The sequence below is a fragment of the Bombina bombina genome, chromosome 3 (genome assembly GCF_027579735.1).
Source record: "Bombina bombina isolate aBomBom1 chromosome 3, aBomBom1.pri, whole genome shotgun sequence".
NCBI classification, from domain to species: domain Eukaryota; kingdom Metazoa; phylum Chordata; class Amphibia; order Anura; family Bombinatoridae; genus Bombina; species Bombina bombina.
This window is the reverse complement of record NC_069501.1, coordinates 660699463-660724810: the sequence shown is the minus strand read 5'-3', so window position 1 is coordinate 660724810 and position 25348 is coordinate 660699463. Positions and strand designations below refer to the sequence as shown.

At 35.5% G+C, this 25348-nt stretch overlaps 1 protein-coding gene across 1 annotated transcript in view; it reads left to right on the top strand.

Moving 5' to 3' along the window:
• The first annotated feature begins 942 nt into the window (after window positions 1-942).
• Window positions 943-25348, top strand: part of RAI2 (retinoic acid induced 2) — a 138295-nt gene continuing 113889 nt past the window's right edge. The window contains exon 1 of the mRNA XM_053707391.1: window positions 943-1057. The gene's annotated coding sequence lies outside the window, so the exon portion shown is untranslated. The remainder of the gene's footprint in view (window positions 1058-25348) is intronic.

Sequence of the window (25348 nt, the reverse complement as noted above, 5' to 3'; positions counted from 1 at the left end):
TCCTTTAAAACGGTGTGAGCACTGAGTAAGTGCCACGCTGCCCTTTAGGGTTGCACTGTGTGAACATTACTGAAAACTGTATCTTTAAGACTGTGTGTGTGTGGTAGTTGACCCTTTAAAGGCTGTGTAGGTTTTTGCCTGTCCCTTTAAAACTGTGTGACTAGGCTGTGAGCTGCCCTTTAAGGCTGTGCTGTGGGAACATGATTTTATCAGCAGTTTGTACAGTAGGTACTGACAGGGCTGCTTTAAGTCTCTGTGTACAGTGAACAGTTACAAATGTATAAAAACCTCAAGAAGGGTATACAAATATGTAGGCTGAGGGTTTGATACAATGTATCCCTGAAGGTCTATAGGGAAAACAGGGACTTTACACCCCAAAATGTGGCTCCCCCTTTTGTTCCTGGAAACATAAACACTGCAGTATTGTTGGTAGCCCCATACCAATTTGTGATATAAAATAATGCAGTATGGCTTAGAAAATCATTTAGAGCTAAACTCAGATAAGCAATTAAAAAGTCAGCACATATTGTTTTGCAAATAAAGTGACAATATATATACTTGAAAGGTTCAATATATATAATGACAGCTGCTAAAAAAAAGGTGCACAACGTATTAGCACGCAGGTCTATCCTCCTGATGACAAAAGAGTTAAGAAAAGGAAACTGAATGTAGGATACAGAAGACAGTGGAAATAAAATATGTGCAAAAAGAACTGATGAGATGACAGGAGGAGGCAGTGAATAAGCAGAACAGAGAAATAAACTAGAGAGCGAGAGGAGGGAATCAGCGGCCAAGGACACTCCCCATGCCCTACCGGGCGGTGCCAAAGTCAGACTGGAGAGGGAGGAGCTCAGGAATAAGGATCTCCTCACACAGCACACACAGATACATACTACTTACATACATGTATCCCCCAGCTGCAGCCGCTCTGTGTACATAGAGCATTGCTAGGACATTATGTGACAGAGACATCTGCAGGAAAGCACTATACTGGCATTTGTTTTGGACACAATACCCCGCAGGGAGCAGTGTGGCAGTGCCAAGGCTTGCAGCTCAGGTAAGAAGGCACCACCTTACATGCAGTGGCACGAGAGAGCAATGGGTGATGTTATGGACCGGATCAATAAATTAAGCCATGTAGTGCCAGAGGTGTCTTAGCCACTTTGACACTTTAAGGGGGCGGGGAGGTTATGAGAGGATACAGAATAGCTGGGGATCTGTAACATGTCATTCCTATTCCAGTCCTGTCATTAGAATTATATAGAGCAGCAGCTTGAATCATTATGGGAAGGAGAGGGGAAATGCACTGGATCTCAATCAGTGATATTGGATTATTTCCAGATCGCATCTCCGGGACATTGTAAGCAACATAGGCTTCATGGGGAGAGGTTTGGAGGATGCTATGTTTGCTGCTGGGCATTGCCTGAGATAATACACATTTGATTAACGTGAAATGTAACATATATATATATATATATATATATATATATATATATATATATATATATATATATATATATATATATATATATATATATATGTGTGTGTGTGTGTGTGTACATACAATATGTATACATATATATGTTATACACTCATACATAAATTTCATTACATTTTCAGATGTGAATATATGTGTGTGTTTGTATAGAATACAAATCCTCAGTTTAATTATTAAATATAAAATGATTCTATGAGTATTACTTATACCTATGTATACTTGATTCATACTGTAGCAGAGCAGTGTATGGTTGTTGTGATAAGGTATCATTTTATTCTCCATGTTGTGTCATTTCGTTTGGTATTTTTGTTATCTGTATAAATATATTTTTTTAGCAAAACTAAAATCTGCATTTTGTGCACTAAAATGTCACTGTAGTTGCTGTTTACATGGTAGAAATGCTTGGAGACTGTTGCTGCTTTGTGCTTTAGATGTATAAATCCCAGGAGGATTTTTTTTGGAGAGTCACATATATTTGTTTGTGCAACAATGAGAAGACAGTGGGGGAAGTGATGAAGATGCTGTCACATATCTGAAGTTTTATTCCTCCAATTTCATACCTATTCCCCTCCTCAGCATTAGCTTTTAACTGCAAAAGCACCTTTTATGTGATTTTGCCGTAAAATATAAAGTCAGTGGGCTGTGCCTTCATTTACTGAAACCCCTTTTACAGCACTAACCATATAAACCTGAAATACAGTTATAATAATTGCCACATTTTGGATATGGAGAAGTGGCTAAGTTGTGACAGCTGTTTGTTTAGATTTATGAGATAAGAACCTTGGATCTTCTAAACTAAAATATTGCATTAGATCAGATAATTATTTGAATGGGCTGCTGTAAAATAGACCATCGGTTCCTAACTGATTCAGTGTGGTGGTAGGGATTGGCTGGATATCTTCCTAAACAAACATGGACCATTTAAATATTTACGTATATGGTACCACCCAATGATTGCTAGGCCAAAGTTTCATATTATTATTATATCATCATTTATTTGTATAACGCAGCTAAAATCTGTAGCGCTGGGTACAAAGATAGGGGTATACAATGACAAGGGTTTGTGATAAAATACAACACATAACTAAACAAATCTAGTAAGAAGGAATTTTGCTTCTCATAAAAAAAATGTCTAAACTGCAGACTAGCTCTTTAATATTCTGTCTAAACTGAGACTAAGGTCATTGACAGGTTTTATTTGTAATTTATGTTGCATCTTTTATTAGAACCTTTCTTCTTCCATTTATTATTCCTTATATTAGTCAAATTCATAGGGCCACATCAGATAATGTCTCATGCCCTGCCATATATCCACAGCTGCTGTTGAGAAACCCCATTATAGGCCAGAGTTGCCGATATCTAGAGACTGTATATAAGGGTAGAAATATATTTTTCTTTGTCTTTAAAAGTCCAAAGAAAAACCAACATAGAGGTTTGGTTTGTCTCTAATGCTTATGAAATAAAAGCAGTTTATTTCATTTAGTAATGTGGGTGTGTGTATTTTAACATATAAGGTATTTTTTGTATATATAAACATTTTTGTATTAGTAGACTGTAAAATTTGTTTCTTAGTCATCCATTCCAGAAACAACATTTCAATGTATGTTTTTAATTTGAAATGTTGGATCTCCCTGTCTAAAATTAAATGTAACTCATCAGTTGTTTAAATATGTCATACAGATATAGCTTCACTGTATGCTCATAACTAATGAACTTGTTTATTGGCTGTCAGAGAAATCTGCAGCACAATGCAAGTGCCTCTAGCAGCCAATGGGGTTCATTTAAGCAACTGGCATATGAGTACATTGTGGTTTTATGTATTTATTTAGCTATTTAGTTAGTTAGTTAGTTAGTTAGTTAGTTAGTTATATAGCTTTGCTTACATGTTTAAATTATCAGATGTTTTATTCAATGTTCAGTGCTGATTATTCGTTTACTAATTGTTTAAACTGTTTGTCCAAAAATAACGTAGACTTTTAAGAATGGGAAATGATAAAAGAAGAATGAAAATATAAAATATAATATAAAATAAACTACATTAATGCACCACATCTCTAGCTACTTCCCTTGTCGAGAACTGCAAGAGAATGACTGGGAGGTGGCAGTTGGGGGAGGAGCTATATGGACAGCTCTGCTGTGGGTGATCCTCTTGCAGCTTCCTGTTGGGAAGGAGAATATCCCACAAGTAATGGATGAATCCGTGGACTGGATACACCTTACAAGAGAAATAATAATAGTTTTAGAAATTGTTAATATACACAAGGCTAGGAATCCAAATGAAATAAGCAGTTAGTGAGATACAATATTCATGCATTTTACCATATTCATTATTGCCCTGAGCACTAATTATTTTAATGGTAATGTACACAATGTCGCAAAAACATTGTTAAAGGCACAGAATCATGATGTGAGTATTAGCAGGAAATCTTTAAAGGGATAGAAAGGTCAACAATGAAATGTACATAGATGCATGTCCATTTGAAATAGAAACATTTTTGCAATATATTTCCATTAGCAAAAAATCTACTAATAAAAGTTATTATAGCTTTTCTGCAGCATATGCACATATCCTTTGAGGGCCTGTGCACCAGCATTCAAACACCACACCTGCTCAGAGAGTCAGCAGTAGGTTGTATGACACAAATGACATCTTCAGAAACAATGCACACCACAGCCCCCTCTCTGAGCATACATAGGGCCAGATTACAAGTGGAGCACTATATATATATATTTACATTTCGGTCTATGGGAACACACATCTACATTTTTTTTAATTAAAAACTACATTGCCCTCTATTTTGAGGGAATTTGGTCACTTTTAGAAAATTAACCAGAGATCTAATCTCTGGTTAATTTTCGGAGCGCTAATTGCTATCGCAAGCTCACGGTAGCAATAATTATTCACTTGTAATTCAGCTCTTCCCTTGTAATCTAGCCCATAGTGTTTAAATACTGGTGCACGGGACCTCACAGGATATGCGTGTATGCCACTGAAACACAGCAATAACTTTCACTACAAGCAATTTTGCTAATGGACGTATATTGTAAACATGCTTATATTTCACATTTGTTTTTATCCCTTTAAGAGTTACTTCTTATTTGCATTGCTGGGCCCTTTTTAACATTTAGGTGTTTTTCTAAACTCATGTTAGTCATATGAGAAATTATATGAAGTCAGTTGTTCTTTTCCATGATTGGAACAGCACCCAGGAAGCTTGCCAGGTGATACAAAAAAAAAAACTGATATAAGCAAATAGCATAAAGAACTCCAGTGTTTGCTGCACTTTATACACAGATGTGCACACAAGCCTGACTTACTAGGTTCTTATAAACAGAACTAAGTTTCAACAAAGAGAAAGAAGTACAGAAGTAAATTGGAATTATTTTTTTTAAATTGCATTGTAGTGTCTGATTTTGACTTCCCTTTAAAGGGACATGGAAACCAATTTTTTTCTTTCATGATTTAGAAAGAGCATACAATTATAAACAACTTTCTAATTAACTTCTATTATCTAATTTGCTTCATTCTCTTTATATTCTTTGCTGAAAAGCATATCTAGATATGCTTAGTAGCTGCTGATTGATAGCTGCACAAAGATGCCTCCTGTGATTGGTTCACCGTGTGCATTGCTATTTCTTCATTAAAGTATATCTAAAGAATGAAGCAAATTAGGTAATAGAAGTAAATTGGAATGTTGTTTAAAATTGTATTCTCTACCTTAATCATGAAAGAAAATGTTTGGGTATAGTGTCCCTTTAAGAGGCATTCCTTTATGCTGTTTGCACCTTCTTGTCCCTTTAAATCTTTTACACTATACAAATGTTTTTTGTTTTTTTTCAACTCTATACTAGTAAATTACTGGAACTAATGTTTATTTGCGATTTGCTGGCCTCGAGTGATCCTGGATTAATAACATTATTTAAAAATATTAACATCAGTTTCTAAATGAAATGCTTTGCACTTGGTTTATTATAATGCTGTTTGAGGACTATAAAATACTAAGTGTAGCTCTGTTTCCTAATTTGCAAAATAATTATGACAACATCATTAATTAACCAGATTACTACAGGTAATGTATCACTGGAGCTTAAATTTCATTGACCCTAATGAAGGTTGCACCATTCTGTTTATATGAAACCCAACTCTCTCATTTGCCAAATGTTTGCCCATTTCATTTAGATGTTGAAACACTTCTTAAATAACATTGTATGTGTTTATCTATAAATATGTTAGACAGGGGACCATTATGTTTCATTATATGGGGGTTTAGGGGATTCAAATGTTTTGTTCCTTTATTCCCTAAAAGACCAAAGTGCTGATACATGAGCTGTTTATTTATATTTTAACCCCTTGTATCCTTAAACATATATTTACCTTGCAAGTTGTATTTTGCTGTACAAATTCAATCTATTTAATGCAACCATTTCTCAGAGGCTACATTTGCTCTCATTGAGCAGTGTGGTTGTAAATGATCGTTTTGCTGTAAAGAGAAAAGGCACAAGGTGAATAGATGTATCTGCCTGTCATTAGTCTACAGACAGTTGAAATTACAAGTAAAGGGTGATAAAAATCTACCTGTAAGTGAAATGTAATTGATGCCCCTGGCTTCAGTTTACCAGTGGAAGAGAATCTGGAGGCCTGCTTGCTTTGTTTGTTCTCTCAGTATGTTACACTTCCTCTATGTGAAACTGACAATTATAGATCCATATACATAGCTACACAACATATAGCACAAATCCGACTGTTGTTGTGAAGTCTCTTAGGTGGAAAAAACACCAATCATGTAAACAAATGGATGGTTTACCTGAGGGACATCATTTTTGGGGCTGCATAAAAACACTGAACTAAAGCTGGGGTGGGCACAACTCAAAACAGTCCTCTGGAGGGGCCAATAATAGACGGAGTGCAGGGTAACTGCAACCTTACGTATATCTAGCCCTGTGCCACCAGATAGTTTTAGGAAATATAGTATTTGTTTGTTTATTAGACATACATTTATATGTAGCCCTTAAAAGAAATGAAACCCAAAAATGTGCTTTTGTGACTTAGACAGAGCACACAGTTTAAAAATAATAATAATCAAATTTACTTCTATTATCACATTAATGCATGGAGCCTTTTATTAGTGCAGGTCTACTTTATCTATCTATCTATCTATCTATCTATCTATATATATATATATACACACACACAGTATATATATATATATATATTCTATCTATAATTTGTCTGTCTGTCTTTATGTCTGTCTGTCTATCTATCCTCAAAAGCATATACAGAGCAGCATTTATATTATTATTATTATTGCTTACTACTGAGTTAACTTTGGGGGCCCCAAAAAAAAACTTTGCACTATAGGGCTCTCTGTTGAGTAGGTCTGCTACATAAAAATACTTTGGTTAAATGTTTTAACCATCAACTTGTTACACCCGATCGATTGTTACTGAATGTATGAGGCAAAGTGCAAAATAAGGTTAACTGCTCATTATTAACTGTACTGGTTTTGTAATATATGTAGAGTTAGTGATGTGAAAATACCAATCTCTAACAAATTAAATCAGGTCCCTTTAACAAAACCAATATGGTGGGAAACTGTGTTGCAATGTTGCAGCTGTTATATTAAAAACTATTGATACCCAAAGTATTAGATGATGTGTAAATGTATTGTTCCTTTAAAGCAATTAGAATACGTTATCACTTTTTATGCACTGTTTTCACAGCCAGAGAAATTTCCATTGACACTGGTATATGCTTCAGCTAGGAAAGCTGGACAGCTCAGAAGCAGACCACACCCTTTTAATACAACTTTACATTATATGATTTGCTAAAGTAAAACAAATGCTGCCCTTATAATCTTACAATTATATATCTGATATGTGCAAACCAATGTATATTGTTAAAGTCACTGTAAAGAAATAATATGAAAGAAGATTATAGTCAGCTTTCTGAACAAAATGATTATGTTTATTGTCAGTTGTACCAAATCACTCATACATTATTATTGTTAGCGTTCATATCATATAACACAACTGCACATGCATTTTGTAATGATAGCTATATTATGGTATGCCAAAATGTCCTAAGTAATTATATGGCAATTTGGAGATCTGATAATTTGATATTCTGTTGGTCAGAAATCTGCCTTTATGTTACATAGATATTGTGGTCCAGTTTTAAGTCAGATTAATGCCTGTCCTTGTCAACAGTAGTTTCTTAGCTTGCACAGGATCTCCCCATCTGGGTGTTTTCTCATTTCCTACTTTGCATTTACACTCCTGGGAGATATTGTTAGATGTCATCATGAATTTGACTTACAAAGGAGTCCTACTGACAAATCCCCCCACAACATTAAAATGCACTGCATAGTCAACAGACCGTTTTTTTCAAGTACTTTTTGCCCTTAAGACAATTTTCAAGATAGTAGGAATGGAAGGGACACAATGACCCAGTAAACTACATATATTAACATTTTTTTAATTGACATTTAAATTATTTATGGATGTTTAAAGAATGCTATATATAGATCTTAGTCATATTAGTCATTAATATTTGGCTACCTGCAATGATCGTATAATTATATGCAATACTTATTTTAGCAACACTAATAGCTACTTTTTCAAATCATGTTTCTGTTTATTGTAGGGTATACAACTTTCAAGTTAAAGGAATAGTCAAGTCAAAATTAAACGTTAATGATTCAATAGAGCAGGCAATTTTAAGCAACTTTCTAATTTACTCCTATTATCAATTTTTCTTTAGTATCTTTATTTGAAAAAGCAAGAATGTAACATTAGGAGCCGGACCATTTTTGGTTCAGCACCTGAATATCGCTTGCTGATTGGTGGGTACATTTAGGCACTGTTACTCAGGTGCTGAACCAAAAATGGGCCGACTCCTAATTTTACATTCTTGCTTTTTCAAATAAAGATACCAAGAGAACATAGAAAAATTTATAATAGGAGTAAATTAGAAAAATGCTTAAAATGGCATGCTCTATCTGAATCATGAAAGTTTAATTTTGACTAGAATATCAGGTAGGCCCCTTTACATGTGTGATGGTCTTTCCCTAATATTCAAACATTATAGAATAAAATCTCACAAATATGTTTAAAAATTGGATGTAAAAAATGTACAGTTCCAATTGGCATTGGCAAGGATGCAGCTTAAAGAAAAAACACGTTAAGGATATTATCTACCATTCAAGGCAAATGGAAGAATTTGTACATAATTCAAAGGGAACTATAGATACCCATTTGCTATATGGGCCTTATGGGATACTCTTTCATGATAGATTTTTATCCATGAATTCTTAATATTAATTATGACCATATACTTATAGTAGAACTTGCAGCAGGATGGTGCAAGGGAATTAAATAGACAGAGAGTTATTAGTTTATTTTCTTCTTCTCCCCTTCCATGTTTACAGTTGACCATGTTTAAATCTTTATTTTCAAAACTTTTCAGAATGATACATTATAATAGATTATAGTACTCCTGGACAACCTAGCTATATACAGATAAATTATAATAGTTAATTCAGTTTCCTGTATGGTGACATGACCTTGAGTTTTGTCTTTAGGCTTGTTGTTTATTTAATCATAATTCAAATTGTATTGTTTTATTCATAATTTAGATTACTCATATAATCTTCTAATACATCATAGGTGTCAGTTCAAGTGAACACTTTTGTAGTTCAGGTAAGCTTTTGTATTAGACAAGATGACTTATTTACATATATGTATTGTATAATGTTCGCTGATATCTCTTAATAAAGGAAATTTTAAAAAAATAAATAAAAGAAAGCTATGGGTTATGTGGAAGAGAAAATGGAAAACAAATGGCTAGAGAACCTTTTTTTTAGATATTTTAGTAAACAGAAAAACAAAATGATTGACAGAGGATAGACGTTTTGTAGAAGGAGACAAGGAAACAAGGAAAGAGTAGACTGACTTCATGATTACTTTTTTTTTTTTGTCCTTTCAAAAGACAGTGGGAATTTGATAGCTCCATTAAGGGAGGCTACTATAAAGAGTAATGAGGTTAATACCCCTTTTTTTTGCAGAGAATTAAGCTTTATTGGCATTGGAGGAAACAATTGTGTGAATAAATTTGTGTGTCTAGATAACATTCTGCCAATGGTTTAACGTGAACTTTAATCTGCGTTAGATGCACAGTTAGCTGACCTGGTTTAATCAAATACTCTTGAAAGGCTTTGTTCCTGATTTATAAAACAAACATTAAGAAGACACATTGGTAACTGTAGTCAGATTTTTATTTCAGTAATGGGAAAATTAGGCCAATTTTACTATTGGATTATAATGTATAACTATTCTAGGTAATTTGACTACATAACTAAAGGTACTGTGCAGAAATAGAAGTCTCTTTTCTAGATTTTGGTAGAGCATTTTACACTGTCTCATACAACAAACTAAACTGTTTTGTTTTGGACTAGACTCAAGAATAATTAAGTGGGTAGAGTGTTAGCAAAGTTTTGTAATTAATGGAATGTATTCAGAGTGGAGGGAGTTACCAGTGGTAGACCTCAAATTTTGTATAACAGTCATCAGTGATATTAGATTATTGAACAAATGATCAGGATCTAAAGTTTAACTCTACAACAAATATGTGAAATCCAAAAAGTTTATTATAGTTTTATATAACATGGAGGATAAATGCATTTGTATTTGTTTTATTTTCAACACCAGAGCAAGGGGTTATGATCTCTAGTTGGAGAAATAATTTACTGAAGAATTTAACAAGCTAGTTGGCTCAAAACAGTCCTGAAGCTGCTTATGCTGTTTTTTTTTTAAGTGGGGGGCAATATCTGAATAATAAATGTTTAATTTGATATCTCTTTAAGCAGCTTGTGATCTCCACTCAATAAAATTGTGGTAGTTTATAGATTGTGTTTTTATTTACACAATTATAAGTAGATGTGTCATTTTAATGGGCCCATGGAATGCTTAAAGGTGCTATCATTTCCCATAGCAAAGGCATTGACGTCAGTTTTGTGTAGGAGAGTATTGTATTAAGAGATTGTAAGGTTATTATATGGGGTAAACATAGGATTTGTGTTTCTTGGGTAAAATCCATCTGTTACCCAACACTGAGAATGCCACAAATGGACAATAAATTATATCAACAAATAGCTGATATCCACTGACCATGAACCCTTGAAGCATTAGGTTTGTAAACAAGAGTCCACATAATATGCAAAATGCAATAATCATAATTTAAGTTCAACACATATTTTCGGTCATGTCACTGTTAAAAGTAATCTCCAATCTCTCCAGTCACAACTCTTTAAGAAGTGCTAACCAAAGGACTAAACTAGCAATCCAGTGCCGGGTTTAATTAGATTTTCAAAGCAAAATTAAGTTAAACCAAAAAACATAAGAAGTGCCGGTCTTATGACCTGTGAGTTTTAACATGTCTGGACTCATCCAGGATGACTGACAAGCCCTGCTCTTCTGAAGTTGATTGCGCAAGAGAAGGGGTGGAGCTGTGCAAGTGTTTGTTGTGCAATGCTTAATTTTATCAACAGATGCAGCATAGTAGGCCCTTAATGCGTGTGGACAGGTTTTCTTTCTGAGAACCTTGACTGCATGCACCCCGATAAATGGGGGTCTTTGTGTACAATTCTAAAAAATCCAATTTATTTATTTTGTAAAATTTACCTCTTTCTCTTGGTATTTGTTTCATGATCTGATGTAGGCTCTTGAGTGTGCATGTGTCTTAAGAACTATATGTATAACATTGTTACAAACATTGTTGCAAAAACGGTTTCCATATAGTGCTCAAGACACATGCACGCTCCTGTGTCCATCTCAGTATGCTGTCATGGAAAGAAACAAAGACAAAAATGTAACTTGTTAATAGAAGTAAATTGGGATTTGTTTTTAAATGTATCGTCTATCTGAATCATGAAAGTTTATTTTGATTTCCATATCCCTATGAAGGTTGATCCCACAGCTAAAAATAGCACTATCTCTGCATTTCATATAAGCAGTAGTTTTTTTTTTTTCTTCTGACAACCCCCCCCCCCCCCATTTGCCAGCCCCCTGTGTCATCAGACAGCTATCAGCCAATCACAGACTAGTATATGTATACCCTTTGAATGTGTGCACATGCTCAGTAGGAGCTGGTGCCTCAAAAAGTTTGTATATAAAAAAATGTGCAAAATTTGATAATAAAAGTACATTGGAAAGGTCTCTTAAAACTGCTGCACTATCTGAATCATGAAAGTTTGAGGAGGTTAGATAGTCAAAGGTAGCATTAGCATATAGCTGTCAATCACTGGCTTGGCAGTGCAACACCTGTTGCATGAATTAAACACATAGCTAACAAGAAACATTTGTGTTTAGTATAAAAAGCTGTAACAATTTAGAGCATTTGGTTATTGCATTGTGTCAGTTTAATGATGCAGCTTATGTTGAAAAAGTGACATTGAGCTGCTTCTACTTGAAATCTTTTATTATTATCAACAAATCTCACTGAACAAAAAGAAGCAAATCAAGCATTTATATAGAACAGTGTGTGCTTTGGTGCATTTATAATTTAATAGTGAAACAGTTATATTAGCTAGAAGGATTTTTTTCAGCTTTCTTTTCCTTGTGTTCTTGAACTGCCCATCTGAGACAGCGGCATCTGCGTGTTTAGATTTAGTTTCTCCCTTGGCTGCTATTACTCTTTAATGCACCAATTATATTTGCTGTCTTACGTGGTACAGACATTCACAAATCTGAATACACCTAACAGGAAACGGGTTTGTTTTTATGTCACATGGTTATTTTTGTGATTTGTCTCAACCATTCAAATGTGTTTTATCAAATCAAGGGGAAATAAATGAGGTAAATAATATGAGTATACTTTCAGGACACACTAATGAAAGAACTTAGATGCCATTTAGAAAAAAAAATGTTAAAACATATTAATAGGACATGAAACCCACATTTTCTTCCTTGATTCAGATACAGCATACAATTTTAAACAACTTTACAATTTATTTCTGTTAGAAAATTTGCTTATTTCTCCTGGTATCCTTTGTTGAAGGAGCAGCAATGCATTACTGAGAGCTAGATGAACACATGTGAGCCAATGACAAGAGGCATACATGTACAGCCACCAATCAGCAACTGGCTCCCAGTAGTGCAGTGCTGCTCTAATCAACAAACAATATCAAGAGAACAAATCAAATTAAAGAATAGAAGTAAAGTGGACAGTTGTTTAAAATGTCATGCTCTGACTCATGGAAGTTTAATTTTGACTTTACTGTCCCTTTAATTTAAAACCATTTTAAATAATATGAGTGTTAAGGAGGACCTTTAGTTGTTCTATGGATGTTTAGATACTACTATATTTTATCTATCAATTCTATCTGTCTGTCTATATATCTATCTCTTTTTATCTGTATATCTTTATCTCACCCTGCCGAGGAATGAACAAACACCACCCCAGCATACACATACCTTGTCTAGGCTGTTCCACCTTTGCTTCCTATGTCCTTAACTAATTCTGCACCATGAGCTCCAGCACACAGATAGTTCCTTCCATTCCACCATTGCAAGTGCTATGCTCCCCTTCCACCATTGCAAGTGTTATGCTCCCCTTCCACCATTGCAAGTGCTATGCTCCCCTTCTGCCATTGCAAGTGCTATGCTCCCCTTCCACCATTGCAAGTGCTATGCTCCCCTTCCACCATTGCAAGTGCTATGCTCCCCTTCTGCCATTGCAAGTGCTATGCTCCCCTTCCACCATTGCAAGTGCTTTGCTCACCTTCTGCCATTGCAAGTGCTATGCTCCCCTTCCACCATTGCAAGTGCTATGCTCCCCTTCCACCATTGCAAGTGCTATGCTCCCCTTCCACCATTGCAAGTGCTATGCTCCCCTTCCACCATTGCAAGTGCTATGCTCCCCTTCCACCATTGCAAGTGCTATTCTCCCCTTCCACCATTGCAAGTGCTATGCTCCCCTTCCACCATTGCAAGTGCTATTCTCCCCTTCCACCATTGCAAGTGCTATGCTCCCCTTCCACCATTGCAAGTGCTATTCTCCCCTTCCACCATTGCAAGTGCTATGCTCCCCTTCTGCCATTGCAAGTGCTATTCTCCCCTTCCACCATTGCAAGTGCTTTGCTCCCCTTCCACCATTGCAAGTGCTTTGCTCACCTTCCACCATTGCAATTGCTTTGCTCACCTTCTACCATTGCAAGTGCTATGCTCCCCTTCCACCATTGCAAGTGCTTTGCTCCCCTTCCACCATTGCAAGTGCTTTGCTCCCCTTCCACCATTGCAAGTGCTTTGCTCCCCTTCCACCATTGCAAGTGCTTTGCTCCCCTTCCACCATTGCAAGTGCTTTGCTCCCCTTCCACCATTGCAAGTGCTTTGCTCCCCTTCCACCATTGCAAGTGCTATGCTCCCCTTCTGCCATTGCAAGTGCTATTCTCCCCTTCCACCATTGCAATTGCTTTGCTCACCTTCTACCATTGCAAGTGCTATTCTCCCCTTCCACCATTGCAAGTGCTTTGCTCACCTTCCACCATTGCAAGTGCTATGCTCCCCTTCCACCATTGCAAGTGCTATGCTCCCCTTCCACCATTGCAAGTGCTATGCTCCCCTTCCACCATTGCAAGTGCTATGCTCCCCTTCCACCATTGCAAGTGCTATGCTCCCCTTCTGCCATTGCAAGTGCTATTCTCCCCTTCCACCATTGCAATTGCTTTGCTCACCTTCTACCATTGCAAGTGCTATTCTCCCCTTCCACCATTGCAAGTGCTTTGCTCACCTTCCACCATTGCAAGTGCTATGCTCCCCTTCCACCATTGCAAGTGCTATGCTCCCCTTCTGCCATTGCAAGTGCTATTCTCCCCTTCCACCATTGCAAGTGCTTTGCTCACCTTCTACCATTGCAAGTGCTTTGCTCCCCTTCTACCATTGCAAGTGCTTTGCTCACCTTCCACCATTGCAAATGCTATGCTCCCCTTCCACCATTGCAAGTGCTTTGCTCCCCTTCCACCATTGCAAGTGCTTTGCTCCCCTTCCACCATTGCAAGTGCTTTGCTCCCCTTCCACCATTGCAAGTGCTTTGCTCACCTTCTACCATTGCAAGTGCTTTGCTCCCCTTCCACCATTGCAAGTGCTATGCTCCCCTTCCACCATTGCAAGTGCTATGCTCCCCTTCCACCATTGCAAGTGCTTTGCTCCCCTTCCACCATTGCAAGTGCTTTGCTCACCTTCTACCACAGTTCCAGGCATGCCACATGCTGGCAGGTAAAAGATCTGGGGTATTTTGTTGTGTTGTTTAATGCCAAGTGTTTAAATGGGCATGAAACACAAAAATGTTCTTTCATGATTTAGGTAGAACATACAATTTTATATAACTTTCCAGTTTACTTCTATTATCAAATTTGCGTCATTCTCTTTGTATCATTTGTTGAAGGCGCAGCAATGCACTACTGGTTTCTAACTGAACACACAGGTGAGCCAATCGGTATATATAAATATATGCAGTCAGCAATCAGCAAGTATAAGTGGTGGCCAAAGGGTTAATTACTTTATTAAAGTGTGCTACTGGGACCCAAGAGGTGTTACTTGCTACTCTATAATATTTGTTAATGGCACTTAAGGGGTTAAGCATTGTTGTATGAGGTTTCCTGGAATAAATGGGCGTATTACAGGTACTGTATATGTGTGTTACTGGCACTTAAAGGGGATAATTATTGGTTTGTGTGCTTTAAAACATAAAATAGTAATTATTTTTTATATGTATAGGTAAAACAATGAAAATTCGTACTCATATTTTTAGACAGCATCCTACAAGTTTGAATACATTTTTCAAGCCCTATTGCTTGTTGAAATGCATTGCTGTACATTTGAAATATAATGTTATATCTAGGGTTGCCATCTCCGCCATGTTTTCCTGGACACTTATGAGTTACACATGCTGCAGGGTGTGCAGAGGGGAACATGCATTGTGCACCTAAACCACACACACATAGTGACCCTGGACAGCACTATTCATGTTCCTCCCAAAATACCCTGCAGCATGTGTAACTCATACGTGTACAGGAAAACATGGCCGAGGTGGCAACCCTAGTTATATCCCATTTATTATAAATAATCACTTACAATCCTCCTGTCACTAAGTATAAAGATAGACTAAAACATTTTTTTAATATATTATTAAAGTTTATTAAGAATAAATTATCATGAACTTGTGGTTAAGAATCCAGAGTATAACTCACTTGATATTAAGGGGACAGGAAACTCCAACATTTTCTTTCATTATTTGGATAGAACATACAATTTTAAACAACTTTTCAGTTTAGTTCTATTATCAAATATGCTTTATTCTCTTGTTATCCTTTGCTGAAGGAACAGCATTGCACTACTGGCAGCTAGTGGAACACATCTAGTTATCCAATCACAAGAGACAAATGTGTGCAGGCACCAATCAGCAGCTAGCTCCCACTAGTGTAGGATATGTGTGTATTCTTTATCAACAAGGGATACAAGGAGAAATAAACACATTTGAAAATAGAAGTTCATTTAAAAGTGTCTTAAAATGACCTGCTCTATATGAATCAGGCAAGTTTAATTTTGACTTTGCTATCCCTTTCCGCACTTTAAATCCATTTGACCAGCATCTACATTGCTTACAATTTTTGAGAGTGATATTTAAAAAGAGAAAGAGAAACACTCTACCAGGAATGAACAACAGCGCAGTAGTTTGTTCTATGGCGATTTACCACCTAGGAGCAGCCTCTTTTAGCCTAGTTGTGCTTTTCACAGAGGAAAACTTTCCTGAAGTATATCAGTCTGATCTCCCAGAGTAATGTCAGTCCAGCCCCGAAATACCAGGCAATTCTCCTCTGAACAAGGAATATGACAACCTCAGACGATCGTCTCAAAGAACATAGACACATGAATTAGAACAAAAGTGCAGTATTTTCAAAAACATTTATTGATATAGAAAAAAATCTTAACTTAAAGGTATAGTCTAGTCAAAATTAAACTTTCATGATTCATATAGAGCATACAATTTTAAGCAACTTTCTAATTTACTCCTATTATCATTTTTTCTTCATTCTCTTGGTATCTTTATCTGATAAAGCAGGAAAGTAAGCTTAGGAGCCGGATTATTTTAGGTTGAGCACCTGGGTAGCACTTGCTGATTGGTGTCTAAATGTAGCCACCAATCAGCAAGCGCTACCTAGGTGATGAACCAAAAATGGGCCGGCTCCTAAGCTTACATTCTTGCTTTTATAATTAAAGATACCAAGAGAACGAAGAAAAATTGATAATAGGAGTAAATTAGAAGGGTGTTTAAACTTACCTGCTCCATATGAATCATGGAAGTTTAATTTTGACTAGACTAACACAGATTTTGTTATCAAATTGTTTCTGCAGTTTATTTTATAATTGTGAGCTCTGCTTTTCACACATTTAATAATGCAGTGATAAAATATTCTTATTTGCCACACAACTTTATTATTGCACAAAGATTCCTATACCTATGTGTATATACCCTACAAAGAGGTTCTGAACAGCTTATTAGCAGCTGTTTGAGTATGCTGCTTCTGATTGGTTAATCCATATCTGGCTCAGTGCAGTAGCGCTCCTAACAACGGACTAGATTACAAGTGTATGTAAATTTAGATATGTACAGATTTATAGAAAGAACATTAATTGTATATATGCGGGAAAGAAAGGATCAGATACCACATAGATACAAATAATGTTCTTTCTAGAAGTCTGTACATATCTACATTTTTGCTTTTCCTTAGACACAACAGTATTGTGTAAGCGGAGTGATTTAGACATGATAGGCAATGTATCTGTATATTTCACATAGCTATAGTTGTGACATATCAAAGTATCAAAATATAAGGAACACACCAATTGGCTGTTGTACGCTACCGTTTATTTTCATTTTTAGCAAGTTTTGTAGTTATAAATTTAATTTGAGTTATATAAGAAGCAGCACAGCAGAGGAGTCCATCTGAAACATTTAGCAAGCGCTACCTAGGTGCTGAATCAAAAATGGGCCGGCTCCTAAACTTACATTCCTGCTTTTTCAAATAAAGATATAAAGAAAACAAAGATAAATTGATAATAGGAGTAAATAAGAAAGTTGCCTAAAATTGCATTCTCTATCTGAATCATGAAAGAAAAAATTTGGATTTCATATCTTTTTAATTCTTCTTGGTGCCACAATAATTACCAATGTTACACTTTCATGTATCGATACGCAATACAATAACCAAGGTGGAAATGAGTATCTGTGTATGTAACAAACTATTTGTGACACAAGCTCCTAATAACCAAACAGATTGACAAATGGTTAATATGAACTCGCTTCCCCCCATTAGCCGATACCTATGATTACGGGCTCCACCTGAAACGCGTCAGAGAGGCTTGAGGAGGGAAGCTTATTGTCACATTATTTTTGTTTCACTAGCTGTGAACTTTAACAAAGTTTTCAATAAAGTGGATTTTACATATATGGAGGAATTTGAGCCGGTTTGGGATTTTTTCTTGTAGAGTGAATTTTACTCCCGACATGTGGCAGCATAAAAACTATTGTCAAATTCTCCTGCTCTGGACAGCTCATTTAGTTTGTTTCTAGACCAGCTGCCAGTCCTCTGACTTTGCTCGGTTTTAATTTTGACTACAAGTACCTTTATATGTCAGCACTGCTATGCTCAGCATTAAAGGTTTTTTTCTTCTTCTAAGGTTAGAGGCATACATTTCATAAAACTCTGTCCTGCACTGTATCTATGTGTTTAATCCATCTGTATTTCTGTGTTTAACCAATAAGTTGAACTTGCACATATATTATATATATGTGTATGTAATTATATGTATGTATGTAAATGTGAATGTGTGTTTATATAAATATGTATATGTGTATGTAAATATTTATGTGTGTGTAAATATGTATGTATGTGTATGTAAATATGTGTGTGTGTGTAAATATGTATGTATGTGTATGTAAATATGTGTATGTGTGTAAATATGTATGTATGTGTATGTAAATATGTGTATGTGTGTAAATATGTATGTAAATATGTGTGTGTAAATATGTGTGCATGTATATATGTGTAAATATCTTTGTATTTATGTGTGTGTGTGTGTGTGTGTATGTAAATATGTGTGTGTGTGTGTCCTCTAATTGGATATGCTGTATAGTACCCGTGTGGGGTAGCAGAGCTCTTTTAGCGGGGAGAAAAGTGTCCATCTTTGGCTATTTCAAATGTTGGGAGGTAAGTATACATATATATATATATATATATATATATATAGAGAGAGAGAGAGAGAGAGAGAGAGAGAGAGAGAGAGAGAGAGAGAGAGAGAGAGAGAGAGAGAGAGAGAGATAGATAGATAGATAGATAGATATGGGGATAGGAATATCTATTTAAAAATACTTAGACCATTTTCCCCTATGTGAAGAACTTTGGAATGTAAAATATTTACAGTAAATAAACAGTTAAACACTTTATTAAATATTAATACTGATTAAAAATATTTCATGTTTTCAGGTATTTGAATGGAAAGGCTGCAAAGTGTGTGTGTGTGTGTGTATGTATATATATATATATATATATATATATGTATATATATATATATATATATATATATATATATATATATATATATATACACACACACACACACACACACACACACACACACACACACACACACACACACACACACACACATAAATACAAGTTAGGTTACAGGCCCCTCTCAAAATTGTCATAAGTAACACCTAAAACATTATTTTTAAAGCTTTGAATTGAAGACTTTAAATGCTAAACATAGCATTAATTAAATATTCACACAACACAGAATATATAAATAAACTAAGTTAAATGAACAAAAACATTTGCTAAACAGCATTATAAACCTAATAAAAAAACACACAACACAGACTTTACTTGCATTTTTTTGCAAACGGTTCTTTCTATGCATTACAATCTGGACTTATTAATAGACAGGAATATCTCTTTTTCCTTTGAAAGCAGCTCGATAGCTCAGGTCTAGCTAGCTACACTGATTAATATCAGCCTGCTTGTGTGCTTGGCTTGCATATCTTTTCTGCAACACAAGTGGACAGCTCCACCTACTGGCTATTTTAATCAATGCACTGCTTCTCAATGCTTTTTAATTGCAGTCACATGACTGAAAAAAAGGTTGTTATTCTGAAACGGTGCAAATTGAACCGTTGTAAACCGAGGGCCACCTGTGTGTATATATATATATATATATATATATATATATATATGTGTGTGTGTGTGTGTTTATATGGGTATAAATACACATAGAAACATAGATTATGACACAGATAAGAGCCATAGGCCCAGCAAGCCTGCCTGATATTTCCTAAAAGAATAAACTTATCTAGTTTGTAGGATACCCTTATGCTTGTCCCAGGCATTCTTAAAGTCCCCCATAGTGTTTGCCATTACCACCTATTGCGGAAGTTTATTCCATGAATCAATCCCCCTATCTATAAAGGAGTGCTTCCTCAAATTACTCCTGAATCTACAATCATTCAGCATGAGATCATGACCCCATGTTCTTGAATTTTCCTTTTTATGTAAAATACTCACAGCCTTAGCTTTATTAAGCACTTTAATATTCTTGAAAGTTGCTATCATATCACCTCTTTCCCTTCTCTCCTCTAAGCTATACATATTTAGGTCATTGAGCCTCTCCTGGTACGTTTTATTTTTTTAGACCATGTACCATTTTAGCAGCCTATTTTACACTGATTCAAGTTTGTTTATATCCTTCTGAAGATATGGCCTCCAGAACTGCACACAATACTCAAGATGAGGCCTAACTAATGATCTGTAAAGTGGCATAAGAACTTTACTATTTCTGCTGCAAATACCTCTACTAATACATCCAAGCATTTTACTGGCCTTACTCGCTGCAATACAACATTGTTTACTAAATTTACACATGTATATACACATATAAACATAAATATATACAGTTGTGCTCATAAGTATACATACCCTGGCAGAATTTATGATTTCTTGGCCATTTTTCAGAGAATATAAATGATAACACATGGTTAGTGTTTGGCTGAAGCCATTTATTATCAATCAACTGTGTTTACTATTTTTAAATCATAATGACAACAGAAACTACCCAAATGACCCTGATCAAAAGTTTACATACCCTGGTGATTTTGGCCTGATGACATGCACACAAGTTGACACAAAGGGGTTTGAATGACTATTAAAGGTAACCATCCTCACCTGTGATCTGTTTTCTTGTAATTAGTTTGTGTGTATAAAAGGTCAATGAGTTTCTGGACCCCTGACAGACCCTTGCATCTTTCATCCAGTACTGCACTAACAATTCTGGATTCTGAGTCATGGGGAAAGCAAAAGAATTGTCAAAGGATCAGCGGGAAAAGGTAGTTGAACTGTATAAAACAGGAAAGGGATATAATAAGATATCCAAGGAATTGAGAATGCAAATCAGCAGTGTTCAAACTCTAATAAAGAAGTGAAAAAATTAGGGTTTCTGTTGAAACCAAACCACGGTCAGGTAGACCATCTAAAATTTCAGCCACAACTGCCAGGGAAATTGTTCGGGATGCAAAGACAAACCCACAAATAACTTCAGGTGAAATACAGGACATTAGGACATGTGGTGTGGCTGTTTCAAGATGCACAATAAGGAGTCACTTGAAGAAAGATGGGCTGCATGGTCGAGTCGCCAGAAGAAAGCCATTACTACGCAAATGCCACAAAGTATCCCGCTTATAATATGCCAAACAGCACAGAAACAAGCCTCAAACCTTCTGGCACAAAGTCATTTGGAGTGATGAGACCAAAATTGAACTTTTTGGCCACAACCATAAACGCTACATTTGGAGAGGAGTCAACAAGGCCTATGATGAAAGGTACACCATTCCTACTGTGAAACACAGAGGTGGATCGCTGATGTTTTGGGGATGTGTGAGCTACAAAGGCACAGGAAATTTGGTCAGAATTGATGGCAAGATAAATGCAGTATGTTATCAAACAGAACGCCTCATTTTCCACTTCTTGATTAAAGTTTGAACACTGCTGATTTGCATTCTCAATTCCTTGGATATCTTTTTATATCCCTTTCCTGTTTTATACAGTTCAACTACCTTTTTCCCACAGATCCTTTGACAATTCTTTTTCTTTCCCCATGACTCCATGAATCCAGAAACGTCAGTGCAGCACTGGATGAAAGATGCAAGGGTCTGTCAGGAGTCCAGAAACTCATTGACATTTTATATACACACACTAATTACAAGCAAACAGATCACAGGTGAGGATGATTACCTTTAATAGCCATTCAAAGCCCTTTGTGTCAACTTGTGTGCATGTTATCAGGCAAAAATCACCAGGGTATGTAAACTTTTGATCAGGGTCATTTGGGTTGTTTCTGTTGTTATTATGATTTAAAAAGAGTAAACACAGTTGATTGATAATAAATGGCTTCAGCCAAACACTAACGATGAGTGAAAGAAATTTTTTTGTGTTATCATTCATATTCTCTGAAAAATGGCCAAGAAATCATAAATTCTGCCAGGGTATGTAAACTTATTAGCACAACTAATATATATATATATATATATATATATATATATATATATATATATATATATATATATATATATATTAGTTGTGCTAATAAGTTTTATAGCCCTTTCTAGTCAAACTCCTTGTCATATACCAAATACCTTTGAACCCTTATAACATGTTTTATAATGTTTATGTGAATCATTTTATCTGATAGTGTATTTATGAGTGTAACTGTATATTTTAATGTATTTATGTTGTTTGGTGCAATTTTTTTAACTCCTTATCCTTTATGGAAGGTCTTCAGCTTGTGCTTGCATGTTCGCATTTACTTTTAATTTGTAATATGAGCGCTAGTTTAACACGGGCATGATATTTCAATATCGCACACTAACATTAGAGAACCACTTGTAATCTAGCCCTATGTTTTTAATACCTTTTGCGAATTTAGTCCAATTCTCTCAAATTCACTGGCACACAAAAAAATATAATACCAACCCATGCATGGACAGCCAATGCTCTAAAGGGGGCTGAATCTGAAAGTCTCAGTCAGTGGTGAGCTGCCTCCCACAGACATGAAGATCTCTGTAATGAAAAATCTTGCAGGGGAATGGGAATGTGACAGGGAGCACGTGGCAGTTAGCAGCATTTTTTTTTCATGCACATGCAATTAAGTTTGTCTGTTTTCAGCATATATTTTACCTTATATTCCCTTCTAGTTTCACACACAGCTTTTTCTGTCTGTACCGTCTGAGCATTGCGTATATTTGGCAAGATAAAGCAGTGAGGTCTGCAGGTGTAACATTCATAATACTTATTTATAATACAAATTTTAATTTGCACTATCCATAAGATTCAATGTACATTGTACATTGAATACATTTTTTTAAAGTGTTATTTTTATTGAGCACTATAATACGGAAATCTAAGTTACTTTTATTGAGCACTATACTGCAGAAATGTATGTTACGCCTCTTAGGGAGATACACAACTATACAGAATACAGAAAACTCTTTTCAGCTGCTTTCCTGAAACCATTGTAGCTTTAATTATGATGCAGACTGAAAAATAATGCAGATAAAGCTGAAAGTGTTGCTTATTAAAAGAACTTACACTTTAAAAAATGAAACATTTTCTTGTTAAACAGAACTGTATTTTGAGGGGGCTTTATAAAGCACACTTAAAAGTTACATTATATGAATACGTTTTTTCCTGCTCTTACCATTTCTTCTCCGGCACCACCTGCATTTTAGAACTGTAAAAATTGAGAGTGACCGGTTGACAAAAACAGATGTGAGTGTCTGTTGCAATTTATGAGACAAGCAGTGCTCTGGTGTAGATGCCTCTTGCCAAATCTTTCAGTTTTCACTGGTTTCTTTCAGAGCAATCAACTGCTCCTACTTTCAGTATTCACAGTTATATTTTATAGGCAGAGCTTTTTTAAAAAAATACCCTTTTTATGATTTTCTTTATGTCTCTGCTGGGTGTATTTTATATGTACCTACAGTTACATCAAACAAGGAAAGATGGAAATTTCAAGGTTTATTTCCTGTCTGTTTCATTGAATAAAGTCATGACCTTTAGGGGGTTTCACGTTAAGGGGAAAGGTTAGTATGACGTTTGCAACTAGCAAACATTAGAAATGTTAATACAATTTCATTTTACTGGGCTCAGTGTTGCTCTTGACAAACTGCACAGTCACACAATGACAAAATGGCAAAACAAATTAGGAAAAAGAAATAATAAAATAACTCATCTTTCTGTGTCCTTACATCTCATTTTTCTGTATAGGTTTGTCTGTGGTTTAACTGGCTGTTACTTGGAGGCAGCCGCATCAAACTGAAACATTCTGAAGGACGTTATCCTGGTGTTTTCAATCTGAAAGCAAATACCAGTATATATGTATAAAGAGAGCAGAGATTGGCTTTAATTTTAATAATGTAATTTGAATATAATTAAAATAAACTACACTATCTCATAAATATTGCAGTGTCTGTCAAACAACAGGCGTTGCATGCTTTTATTTTTTTCAATATCTCTATTTACCAACCATTTCCATTCTGTATTGAGGGTAAAGTTACATCTTATACATTGTAATGCCATCTAACTTAATTTACAGATCCCTTTTTATATATGAAAAAAAAAATACACTACAATGTAACCAAGACATTGCACAATATAATAAGGTAAGGTTTGGTGTCCCTTGTACTTACAAGATGGTATATGACTCCTCAAATATATGACTTTAAAAATTGTTGCCTTAAATATTTCTGAAGAATACCGGCAAGGTTGTGGAAACACACATTCTCACATACATATTTTGTGTCATTACCATCTAATACTACCATTTTGTTCCAACGTCATTTTATACAAAAAGACAATAGGGCAAAAAGTACATTGATGCCCCAAAATGACACAGTTTTGCTTACCATTTAAAGGTGTCACTTGTGGAAAGCTCCCTGGTTTATCATAATAAATTGTGGGAAACAAATTAACATCAAGATTTTTAAAAAGGTCTAAGCTTCTGTCTCTCTCCTTATGGATTGAAATGACAACATACACATTAGGAACATACCTTGTTTTAAAGGAGGCTCAAACAGACAAATATGCAGATCTGGAATTTGGCTAAAGGAAAAAAAAAGCTCACTTAAATTAGGTGATAGAAACCCATCTAAAGGGTATTATGGAATGGAATGTGAAGTGATATCATCATCATCATTTATTTATGTAGCAAAATTCTGTAGAGCTGGGTAGAGATAGGACGGTATACAATGACATAACAGACTAAACAAAACTAGTATAGGAAGAGAAGGGCTCCGAAGAGCTTAAAAGTCTATATGCAATGTAAGTGAGGAACCCACCTATTGGAAATGTTACATACACAATGTTGGATGTGTAGGATAACATACCAAGATGGTTGGTCTGTCATACAATGGAAATGGTGAGATTCATCTAGCATTAAAGGGACACTGAACACAATTTTTTTTCTTTAACGATTCAGATAGAGCAGCGATTTTAAGCAACTTTCTAATTTACTCCTATTATCAAATTTTCTTCATTCTCTTGGTATCTTTATTTGAAATGCAAGAATGTAAGTTTAGATGCCGGCCTATTTTTGGTGAACAATCTGTGTTGTCCTTGCTGTTTGGACAGCACCAATAAACAAGTGCTATCCATGGTGCTGAACCAAAATTTTGCTGGCTCCTTAGCTTAGATGCCTTCTTTTCAAATAAAGATAGCAAGAGAATGAAGAAAAATTGATAATAGGAGT